The sequence below is a fragment of the Gracilinanus agilis genome, chromosome 1, assembly GCF_016433145.1.
Source record: "Gracilinanus agilis isolate LMUSP501 chromosome 1, AgileGrace, whole genome shotgun sequence".
Classification (NCBI taxonomy): domain Eukaryota; kingdom Metazoa; phylum Chordata; class Mammalia; order Didelphimorphia; family Didelphidae; genus Gracilinanus; species Gracilinanus agilis.
In genome coordinates this window covers 517,382,118-517,394,297 of record NC_058130.1, presented here as the reverse complement: position 1 = coordinate 517,394,297, position 12,180 = coordinate 517,382,118, and positions in this window count along the sequence as shown.

Below are 12,180 nucleotides of genomic sequence, written 5' to 3'. Positions count from 1 at the left end.
AAATAATGGGTGACAAAGTATTCATAAAACATTTTTTATACCTGCAATCCAACAATTATTTTAGTGCCTATTATGTACCAGACATAGTGCTACATGCTAGGGACAAAAAAAAAATGAAATGATTCCACCCCTTAGGGAATTTGTAAAGACTCTATTATTTCATTTGATATCCTCTCCAAACTCCTCAAAATAGAATATATCATTGTTAGGGTTCAAAATGGGTGGCCTCCAGAGGAACACACGAGACAATGCAATCAAAGCAGGAGAAAGCTTTATTGCTAGTGCGCGCTGGGGGAACTCAGCAAAGAGAATCCCAAGGGGTGCATTCAGAAGAGGGAATATATATGTTTCTAGGATATAGGTGCCTTTGTCTTAGAGTTAGCTAATAGCTAGACAGAGGGAGTAGGGATGTTTCCAGGTGCCACAGGATATGATTCTTAATCTTCAAGGCTGTTCAGTCTAGGAATCTTCAAGGCTGTCCTGTCTAGGGGAGGAGTTGTGGCCCTGGGGCTGTCAGCCAGAGATAACTGCCCTGCTTGAGCCAGGCATGACGTTATCCAAAACCCCCCCTGCTTAATTGCCAAGTTTAGCTTTTTGGCTATAATATTCTTATAAGCTATAATATTTCTATAAGCTTTTTTGGCTATAATATCATATGGTGGAAAAATCATGCTCTATGTAATGAGGAGACCTTGGTCACTGTGTGACTTTGGAGAAATCATTTAATCTCTCTGAGATGTTCCTCTTTCATAAAATGAAAAAAGGTTGGACTAGATGGCCTTTGAGGGCCTCCCCCTGCCAGCTCCAACTCTATGACTCTAAGAGAGAAGTATTATTATCCTCACTTTATAGATGAACAAGCCAGGATCAAGTGACTTGTCCATGGTTCAACCTCAGGTAAATGGCATGATGGTTTCTCCTAGGTCTAAGCCTACCACTCTTTCTCCTATGCCATGCTCCTTCTCAGTAAGAATAGAAATAGCACTGCTCATTAGGGTTCTTGAAAGTTCTTTGCTGTTAGTTAGACAGGACAGTCTATCTACTGTACCACCTAGCTGACCAAGTCAATATTGGGGTTTATCAGATCTCTTCTTTGTCTACCCCTTCCTTCTTTGGCATTACTATAGTAAAAGGAAGATGGGTTCAAATCAAACTATGGACACATTGACTCTGTGACCCTGGGCAAGTCATTTAACCTTTGTCGGCCTCAATTTCCTTAATGTAAAAGTAGGCAAATTAATAGCATCTACTTCCTGTGGTGGTTGTGAGGGTCAAATGGGATAATATTTGTAAAGCATTTAACATAGTGCTTGGCATATAGTAGGCATTTAATAAATACTATTATTGTTGTTTTTAGCTAAGCTCCAGATTCAGGTTTCTCTTTTTTTGTGAAACTAAAAAGGAGGAAATGAGTCTTGCCAGATGAAATACAAGTGTCATCCCAGTTTTTTAAAAAATAATTTTCTCTTTTGCTATTGATTCAGGAGGCTTTGGTTGCTTTGAATTTGATATGGATAAAACATCTTCCCTCTGAAGGCTGACCTTATATTGTACAGGTAGAAGAAGAGTCAGAATGGAAGGAGAATCTTGCTCTTTTCCTTAGATTCATATTTGTGTCTTTGTAGGGGTATTGACATGGAAATTCTTCAAAATAAAAGAATTTTTTCAAATAAAGAGATTTGCTTCCCAGTTTCATTCAATCATTCATTATCTTTTATTTTTCTCTGTTCCAGGTAGGTGTAAATTTTATGTTTTTCTTCAGTCCAGGGTCATAACAAAAGGAGTTAAATGGGAAATTGAGTCATATCTAATGCTACCTGACATTTATATAGTCCTTTATAATGTATTCTATTTTTTCAATTCTGATGTCTTTTTTTTAAACTTAAACACAAAATAAAAGAGTGTTTCTATATGCACAAAAAGAGGATTCTAGATGAGGCCATGTACTTCCATTTCATGCCAATTCACTTAAAAAATATATATTTATATATGTAATAAACTCTAGATGCTACTTTCAAAACTATACTTTCTTCTTAATTTTCTTATGTTTTCTTCTATATACTTAAAAATGTTTCAATGACTGTCTATTTTTGGCATCACTATTGCCATCATTATCTCCTAATGACACCTCACTTTCATCAATTAAAACTAAGAAAAGGAAAGTTGCTTTAACTTCCTTATATGTTTTTCAACCAGGAAGGACTTGCATTTGTAGCTAGTCCTTTTAGGAGCTCTTCAAAATGTCTTTGGATGACATTTCTCCTACATTTCCTTTCTCCTGCAGTCTTTCCCCCTCCATTCTTCTTGCTTTTCTACCTTCTTATTTAGTTCTTTAACACCTCCCCCGCTTTTTTTCTCCTTACCTCCTAAGCCCTCATTAAAGTCAGGATCAAATGAAAGGCACTCCAGGTTGTTAGTGTTCCAGTAACATCTGAAACCCCTTGGAGTTTAAAGAACATTGGAAAGGGGGCTCACCTGTCCATAGGCTTGCCCCAGCTTTGCCCTAGCTTTGCCCTGTCTCCTCTTCCTTTGAGTCTCTGCATTTTTGAGGAGCTTGAAAAAGGGTCCACGCTACATTTAAATGAATTCTACATTTACTTCTGGGATTAGCCATACAGTTACTCATCATTTAGATTTTATATGCTTGCTCATTTGAAATATGATTTCCACTTGTAGCACCCAAACAGTCACAAATATGTATTTTTTTACTTAAATATTTAGTTTGCTCATTGGATCCTTTTCTAATATGATTGCTTTTATTTTCTTCATTCATTCATTCATTCATTCATTCATTCATTCATTCATCTGTTCATTTATTTATTTTATTCTTCTTATTTGCTGAATTAGTGTAAATTTGTATTTTAATTGCTCCAAAATTAATCTTAATTTTGTTTTCTTCTTACCCCACTCCCCCACTTAAATGTACACCTCATTAACTTTTGCAGAACATCAGATTCCCCTATTTGAAGTGGACAGAGGTCATTAATTTCAGTGGGAAGCAAGGCCATAGTAGGCCTACAGTAATGGAAAAATTAAAGTTTCATGAAATGATGAAATAGAAAAGTAGGCAGATGTAAGTAGCATGAACCACAGGCAATTTAATTAGTAGGGGGGGAAATTAAGATTTAAAGCTAACACGAACTGAGGTCTCTTCTACTTGATTTAACTGTAATGAAGAGCAACATGGAGTTTCAGATGGAATGTTGGTCTTAGAGTAAGATTTAAATTGATCAGTCTGTCAAAGAATAAGCATTTATTGTATGCCTGCTACATGCTAGGCATTCTTTTAGATGGTGGGAATACAAGTACAAAAATAAAACAAGTGCTTTAAGGATTTTATAGGAAGAGAATTTACTAGGGGGACATAGAATATTCTCAAACAAGTATACCCATATATCTACTATGCCTAATTCCAAAATTTTTAAATAATTCAAGCTATATCCATCCATCCATACCACAAACTTTTATTGTTTTCACAGCGATTTAGATCATTTCAGTGATGGGAAGGTTTCTTTAGTGTCAGACCTCCTTTTGTAGACTTGGCCTTGTTTCCTTTTTGCTCTATTTCAACTGGAACTGAAATCAAGAAGGGATGCATTCTTACTTATCTTTGGAATTACTTTTCTGTGACAAATGGAAATAAAAGCGGAATATAAATAAAATAACTGCACAGTTGGAGGGGTGCTAACAACTAGAAGACTGAGGAAAGGCTTCTTGAAGGTGTTGGCATTTGGACTAAGCCATGAAGGGAGTTAGGAGATCCAATAGGTAGAGGAGGGAAAGAAGCATATTCTAGAAATAGTAAGTATATCACATGTGCAAAGAGATAGAGGCAAGAAATGTAATGTAATGCCATATATTAATACGTAGGTCAGTTTGACCAAAGTATAGAGTTTGTGAAACATCATGTGTAAACATCCTGAAAAAATGGTCCAGAGTCAGATTGTCAAGGTCTTTAAATGCAAAACAAAGTAGCCCTTATTTTTTCTTAACAGAAATGGTGAATCATTAATGTGTCCTAAAGGAGGTCAGGCACATGGTCAGACCTGCAATTTAGGAATATCAGCTTAGTATTTTCTATAGACAACAGATTTGAGGAGGGGAGAAATTGGATACAGGAGACTAATTAGGGATATATTAAAAAAGAACAAGTAACGAAGGAAGTCCTGAGCTAGAGTGACTGTGGTATTAGTAAAATGAAAGATTCAAAAGATGTTGAGAAGATGGAAGTGATAAGACCTGACAACTGATTGGATGGGATGAACTGGTGATTACGTTGAAGTTGTTAATTGCAATATCTGGAAGAACCATAGTATCTTTAATAAAAATAGGAAATTTGGAGCAGAGGTGGGTTTACAAGGAAAGATAAGAAATTCTGTTTTTAATATGTTGGGTTAGATATTGGATCCTTGGTGAGGTCAAGTAGGCAACTGGAGATACAGGCCTGGAACCCAGGAGAAGGATGAGGGCTGAATATACAGATTTACATAGCATAGAAATGGCAAGTAAGTCTGAGGGATCTGAGATGGTCTCTAAGAGAATTCAGAGAGAACCTAGTATGGAGCTCTGCATATTTCTCATACATTAATGGTGAGCAGAACATCACTGTTGAACTTTTGAAAAGACTGAGAAATAATGGTATGATGAGTAGAAAGAGAATCATAACAGAGCAATGTCACAAAAAACTCAGGGAAGATAGAATATCTAGAAAGTGAGTATGGTTAGTGATATCACACATTGTAGAGAGATTAAAAAAGATATCACGCTGTCAAATTTAGTGATAGAGGTTGTTGGTGAATTGAGGAAGAGTAGTTTCAATTAAGCTGTGGGGTTCAAATCCTGACATTGATTCTTAGAAGCAGAAATGGAGTTCTAATGGATTATTATTTGATGCAATGATAGATTGAAACTTGGTCCTTCTAACCTCAAGGATCTATATTGTCATTTGTGGTAACATCTGGTAATTGTGTGAATTCTAGTTACTTGCAAAATGTCTTTATCTAGGAATCTCAAATCAAATAACCACCTCTAACTAATGTGTTGGGACCTCTGGTGAGCAATGGAAACTCAGAGTACAGGTAGGGTTGAACCAATTCAAATTTAATGATTGTACTAGAAGGAAATGAGGAGGTGATGAGAAGAGAGGAAGATCACAGAAACAAAAACAGCAAGCAAAAGAAGTTATTGCAGCCATCAAAGTTTCAAGAGTCACAAACTACCTCATTTTTCAAAAGATGACTTTCTTACAGAAGTCCCCTGTCAGGACACATCACAAGATATTCACATAAAGCGAGTGGATACTGACTTTGCACTCTCCAAACAAGGCAGTCCATGTTGTTCTCCTCAGGGGCCTGGGAATCCCCCTGAGGTGTGCAACATGGAAAATGGCAGGATGGAATTCCTGCAAGATACAGGGTCAAGTCTCACCCAGAATTCCAGGGGACCCCCCTTGGAGAACTCTGGGTGAGGGAACAGTTTGAAAGCAGTTAAACAGTTGATTCCTGGGGGTTAAAGTGAGCAGGTCATGCTGCTTGCTGTTCCCAGTTTTGGGGATTCCTTTGGAGGCCATTTGGGGCAAGAACCATCTTGGTTCTGCTCAGTGGTTTGCTTGTTTAGCTGAACTAGACCTTTCTAGCAACAGCGCAATTGTTATTTAGCTATTTTAGATATTAGAAGTGATAATTACAGGCTTGAGGGCAAGTAGCTAAAAGTCTGCCACTCTCTCCTGGGGGGGGGAGGGGCAGTCTCTACCTAACAGTTCAGGGCTTACCAGATCTTATCCAAATCCTTGAACCCCCTTTCCTGTCTTCCCTTCTTCTTTTATCAGTATAAACTTCATCTTTTGGGAGCAGTGCCTGTTTATTATTCTGGGGATACTTATATCCAACTTCAGCTAAGTTTCCTTCAGCTGTCCAGCCCATACAAGTTGGATTCATCTGTCCCTGATAACAACAAGACATCAAGCTTCTCCTATTGTCTCTTAGTCAAACCTGTGGGGAATATAAATTGAGAAAGTGAACATCATTAGAGATTTGCTTTGCTGAGGCTTGCCAGAAGACATTAGTCATACCTCCATTTCCAACTGATTTCCAACTACTTGGTGGGAGGGGTGAGAGTAAGGGGTACCTACCCCTCCCTACTCACTTTAGCTTGTGCGTGGGGGAGGAGTGAGTCCTGCAGATTACTAGTTTCAGGCCATCTCTTCAGCTTCCCAAACATCTCTATTAAGATCAACATAACAGGCGGTATGTGTCTTCTCTAATGCTATTATTAGCTTGGGCCCTTATTCTGAGTATCCAACCCCACACCCCTACCATACTGTTAGTTACCAGTTCCATTTAACCAACTAACATTATTTAGATTTTATAAAGGGATAATTAATTTGAACTGAATAATAAACATTTTCCCCCAAACTCTCTACCCAGGGACACATTTTACCTTATATCATCTTAGTCTCTGGGGAGAGTAGGCTGAGACAACACAGTTTATAAATAACATTTGTCTCAATAAGTTCACTTCCAAAGGAAGCATCATGACTAGATGAGTACTTGTCTTAGAGGTCTCTCTTCATTCATCAGGTTGGGCATCAGGGCATTAGGCTGGGCTAGTTATAAACTTCAGCATGGGCTTAATTTCTGGAGTTCCTGGACTTCAGATGGTTCATTCTTCTGACTTTTTTAAAACTTACAAAGTATAGTCATCCCTTTCATTTTAATAAAAAGAACTAAAGCCCTGGTAAATCTGAGGATACATCAGCTTCAGATGGGAAGGGTTCAAGGACTCAACTCCTATAGCATTATCTCCCTTCTCTGAGCAAAAGAGTATAGAAAAAGTCAGTGGAAGAGAAGTAAAATCAGGAAACAACAGAAACTTTTTTTTTAAACCCTTGTACTTCGGTGTATTGTCTCATAGGTGGAAGATTGGTAAGGGTGAGCAATGGGGGTCAAGTGACTTGCCCAGGGTCACACAGCTGGGAAGTGGCTGAGGCTGGGTTTGAACCTAGGACCTTCTGTCTCTAGGCCTGACTCTCACTCCACTGAGCTACCCAGCTGCCCGTACAACAGAAACTTTTGAATGCATCCCTGCCCCCAGATCTGCTTATGCTACTATAATCACTCAGAGAGGCTTTATAGTATATAAATATATAATAAATAGTACATATATATATATATATATTCAACACTTTATAGTCAAAAGAATGCAATCAGTTGCAGAATGTCTATGCATACTCTGACACCTTTCCAAGGTACTTCTATTATCCACCCTGCCGTTTTCCATGTTACAATCATTATAACTTTCCCATAAGCGAAGACTGTCAATCTCTTCCACATAAGGAATTATGTCAATAGCACTCTGAGTATGCTTTTAAGAATTGGACTCAGTGACCAGTCCCTCCATTATGCATATGTGCAAAAAAGTGTGTCCATGATGCACAGAATTAGGAAGCAAAAGTTTGAGGAGACAGGGATTGTATAAAGTTATGAGAACACTGACTTTAGGCTACGGTAAAAAGTGGGTAATATGGGCCTAAAAAATTAGACAGGGATTAGGAAATATTAGATACTTAACAAGGCCTGGGGAATTTAGTATATCACACATCACAATTATATATAAAGTTTAGACAAAATATATATGGACCATCCTATTTAATAGCCTTATTAAATGAAAGGTGGGTCATAGTTGATTTGGCTCCTTTCCTGCTCTGTTGTTCATTTCAGCCCACTTCATAGTATACAATATATATGCCATATTAACATATGCACACAAATAAAATCTTCAGAGAAAAGTCATTTGAATTGAATAACATAATATTTACTTGGTATTTGTTAGATGAAAACAGGAGTCTGAATAATTTCACATCCATTAAATTCTACTCTGGCAGCAAATCAACAATTTTCTCAATTCAATTTGGAAAAAAAATGAAAAGAAAAAGATTAGTTTCCTTGTTCTATTCCATATTGTAATAAAACAGTGCTAGAATCATAGAGGCTGCAAACCAATTGATAAAAGAGGGGCAACATGTTTCTTCTATGACAGAGTGTTCCTGTATGATTTTCACATTTACTTAAAATTTTTCATAGAAATTTATGCCAGGAACATAGAAAATCAGGCCCTTAAAAGCATGCCTCCGGCTTGTATTGCAAATAGATACATTAATCATTTCACACTCAGGACAATCTAAAGTTTTTTCATTATTCTTCTGAAATTAAAAGACTTCTCTAAAAAGTTTTATTTAAAAAACTGTAGCAACTACTGTGGTAAGACACAAGATGGGGGGGTGGAGTGAGGAAAGACATAATAGTTTCAGGGGATTTTTCAGGAAACTTACTTTGGATTTGGTAATGCCAAAACCAATTTGGATTGATGGCTAGCTTCCATTACTAGTCCAATTAAGGAAACTCTGCATGCAAATTGGGGATAGGAGTTTAGGGTGAAGGAGATGTGAAAAAATGGGGTCATGGGAAATGGGAAGCACATAATCTGAGAATTAGACATTAGTCAGTTACACTTTTAGATACATCTGTTTAATCTTTCCCTTTGCATTTTGATTTCTCTATTCATGTTTTCCAAATCAATAGTCTCCAAGATGGAGTGCACAATCTCCAAGAAATTTTGACCCAAAAAGATAGGTTTCATGGTGACTTTGTCACAATAGGCAATTACAGTGAGGGTTACAAATGCATCTTTAACAGCCCCTCAGGGATGTCCAAAGTCACTGAGAGGCAGAGTCTATGTACTCTGTGGGTGGGGGAATTTTCCCTTTGCCTGCTGATCTGCTCTTTTGAGAACTTGGCTGCATTTTACATTTCCAAAGGCTCCTGGCCAATACCAAAGCAAAGAGGAGACAGGATGACAGCAAAGCTGGTGAGACCTCTTTCTTTACTGCCATTGCTACCACTGTCATGTTCCCAGCACCAGAGCAAAGTTCCCCGTGGTTTTTCAGCTGTTATTAATGTTTTTTTTTAAAACCCTTACCTTCTGTCTTGGAGCCAATACTACATATTGGCTTCAAGACAGAAAAATACTCCATATTGGCTCCAATACTCCATATTGGCTCCAAGACAGAAGAGTGGTAAGGGCAGGCAATGAGGGTCAAGTGACTTGCCCAGGGTCACATAGCTGGGAAGTGTCTGAGGTCAGATTTGAACCCAGGACCTCCAGTCTCTAGGTCTGGCTCTCAATCCACTGAGCTACCCAGCTGCCCCCAGCTTTTGATAATATGGAGCCCCACAGATGCCACACCCAGAAGGGATGTCCCTTTGTCACTGCTGCCACTCTTTTACAAATTGAGTAACCCTACCCTCCCAAACACCACTTTTATAGACCAAAACCTTATTTATTCATTTCTATGGAATTTATAAATGTATCGACTTGCTAGATTCCCCTTACCTAAGCATTTCAGACCCTGGATACACTTCCCTTACTCCATAGCTAGTTCAAGGTTTGTTGAATTGGGTACAAGTTCCAGCCTCAATACATATGTTGTCCCTGTGTGCTCAGAATTTTTTTTCTGATAGATTTGTGTGATCAATAACTTTAAATCTTTATTGGACACTGAAAGAACAAATGACAAAACCATTATAAAGTTCATGATGTTAAGCCTTTGGGAAACAATTGCAAAAAGTTCTTCCCCTTATGGCATTTGCATTTTAAGATAGAAATATATAATGGAAAGGGGAGTTTTAGACTTGGTGTGAGTTTTGTTGTATAGGACTACAGGTCCATAGAACAAACAATTGACATACTTTTTTTTTCCACCATAAGAAATAGAACTGTTGATTTGACTAGCATGCCCAGAGAAGGGTGGGGTATGATACATTTTTTGGAGTCAAGTAGATAAGGTTCCCTACAAGCATGGATTGATGGATCATCAAAGTGAAGTGTGCCCTTTGAGGTGATTTCCCCTCCATACAGATCTTTAAATATTCCAGAGCCTAATTCTTGGCCTGGGATTGAATGAACTTAATAAAGACCAGTAAAATACAGGCTCAAATTTCCTAGTATCTTGTAAATGGGATCATAAGAACTTGAAACTGAATAAGAGAGGGAAGGAAAACTATCTACTTTTCTGTCAGACTAGTTTTCTTTTTATTCACCTTTATTTTCTTTCTTAGTAACAACTTTAAGACAGAAGGGCAAGGGCTAGGCCAGTGCTAATGAACCTTTTAGAGACCACAAGGCATGATCCATCCACCTCAAGAGACCAAGTGCCAAGTCATCCCCCTCCCACCCCCCAGCTGCCTAATCCCACAGATAGGGGAGGAAGAAAGGAAGGGGAGTGGCCCAAGCACTCTGCTCAAGGGAAGGAGTAAGCACTTCCATTGGTCTGCTGGACAGAGGGGTGGGGAGGTGAGGTGGAGGATGGGGAAAGTTGCAGCACTGTCTGAGAGTCCCTCTGACTTTCTGGTAACTAACTCTGGCAGGCAACAACAACATGTATCATGGATCTATGGAAAGAGGATGAAGTGATTTGCCCAGAGTCACCCAGGTAGGAAGTATATAAACCACTAGGTCCTTCTGACTCCAGGCCTGGTACTCTATCCACGAAGCCAGTAGTTACTCCCAAAATAGGTTTCATAGAAAACAGCAGTGGAAACAGAAAGAATAGATGTAAAGAGTAGAAATTATTCATAGACAAATCTAAAATATAGCAATAAACAAACCTATAAATTGATGATCTAAGACGCCAATAGACAAAAAGTATGGATAATAAACAGAAAGAACCAGAAATTCTAAGGCAAGTGGGAAAATCTGATCTACTATTATTAGCAATCGATCAAAACATTTATTAAGTGCCTACTATTTGTTAGGCATTGAGCTAAGAGTTGTATCACCGAGACTTGGTGAGATTGATAGATGCCTAGAATAAAAATGAAAGGGTATATGGTATTCATTAAAATATAAAACATTTAAGGTATTTATCAAAATAATAGGGTAGATGAAGGGAGTGGGAACAGGATGAGAGGTAAAGATACACTCATGGAAAGAAGTCCAGGAGCCAGAGGGGAGAAATGTGGTGGAGGGCATATTATTGAAAATCAGTGAAGAAAAACTTAATGAAAGTTATGGTAGCAAAGTGGAGAGAGAGCTGGATTTAGCAGAAAAACAGGTTCCAATCTTGTTTCTGACAAATACATTTATAACCCTGGATAATCTTATAATCTCTCTCAGCCCCAGTTTTCTCATCTGTAAAATAGGGGTAATAATTCCTGTTGTAACTGCCTCCAAGAGTTGTTGCAAGACACAAGTGTGTTAATAAATGCCAGTTGAGGGAGCAGCTGGGTAGCTTAGTGGATTGAGAGTCAGGCCTAGAGACGGGATGTCCTAGGTTCAAATCTGGCCTCAGACACTTCTCAGCTGTGTGACCCTGGGCAAGTCACTTGACCCCCATTGCCTAGCCCTTACCATTCTTCTGCCTACAGTATTGACTCCAAGATGGAAGGTAAGGGTTAAAAAAAATGCCAGTTGAATAAATGAATGATGCATGTAAATCCTTCCAAATTTCAAGAGTAACATAAAAATTACTGTTAGTAGGAAGGAGCTGAACAATTGTTATGGAATATACTATCTGGACACTAAAAAGCAAATGGATTAGAAATTCAAGAAATTGACTATTGGCTTGGCACAGAGGCATGAAAAGAGTATATTAAGTTAGCTGGACATCTGCCAGAATGCTGTCTCTGCCAAAAATAATGGAAAGTTTATTCTTGATTTGTCTCAATGATAATTTCATTCTTTAGACACAGAATGAAATGATGAGGGAAATGTTTATTCTGAACCTGATTATAGCCAATAGAAAAAAACAAACTTGTGGCTGAAGTAGAAATGATGGAAACCTTTGGTAGGGGCAAAGAGGAGGAATTCAAGCCCATCTGATCCAGTTCAGTCCAACAAATATTTATTGAAGTCTATTGTGTTCAAGGCATTGTGCTAGGTGCTAGGGATAGAAAGATAAGACATAACATAGTCATTGCTCTTAAGTAATTGACAATCTAATGATGGAATTGACACTTTTATGTTAGAATTAGTGATAATCTAAAATCTGGGCAACATCTGACATACACCTTAGAATTGAAGAAAAAAGATATTTAGAGAAAATATGTCTATCCAATGTCTTAAAATGTTACAGAAAAAAAATAGTCCAAAGGAGTTAGAAAACTAAAGAATTAAATTCTAAAT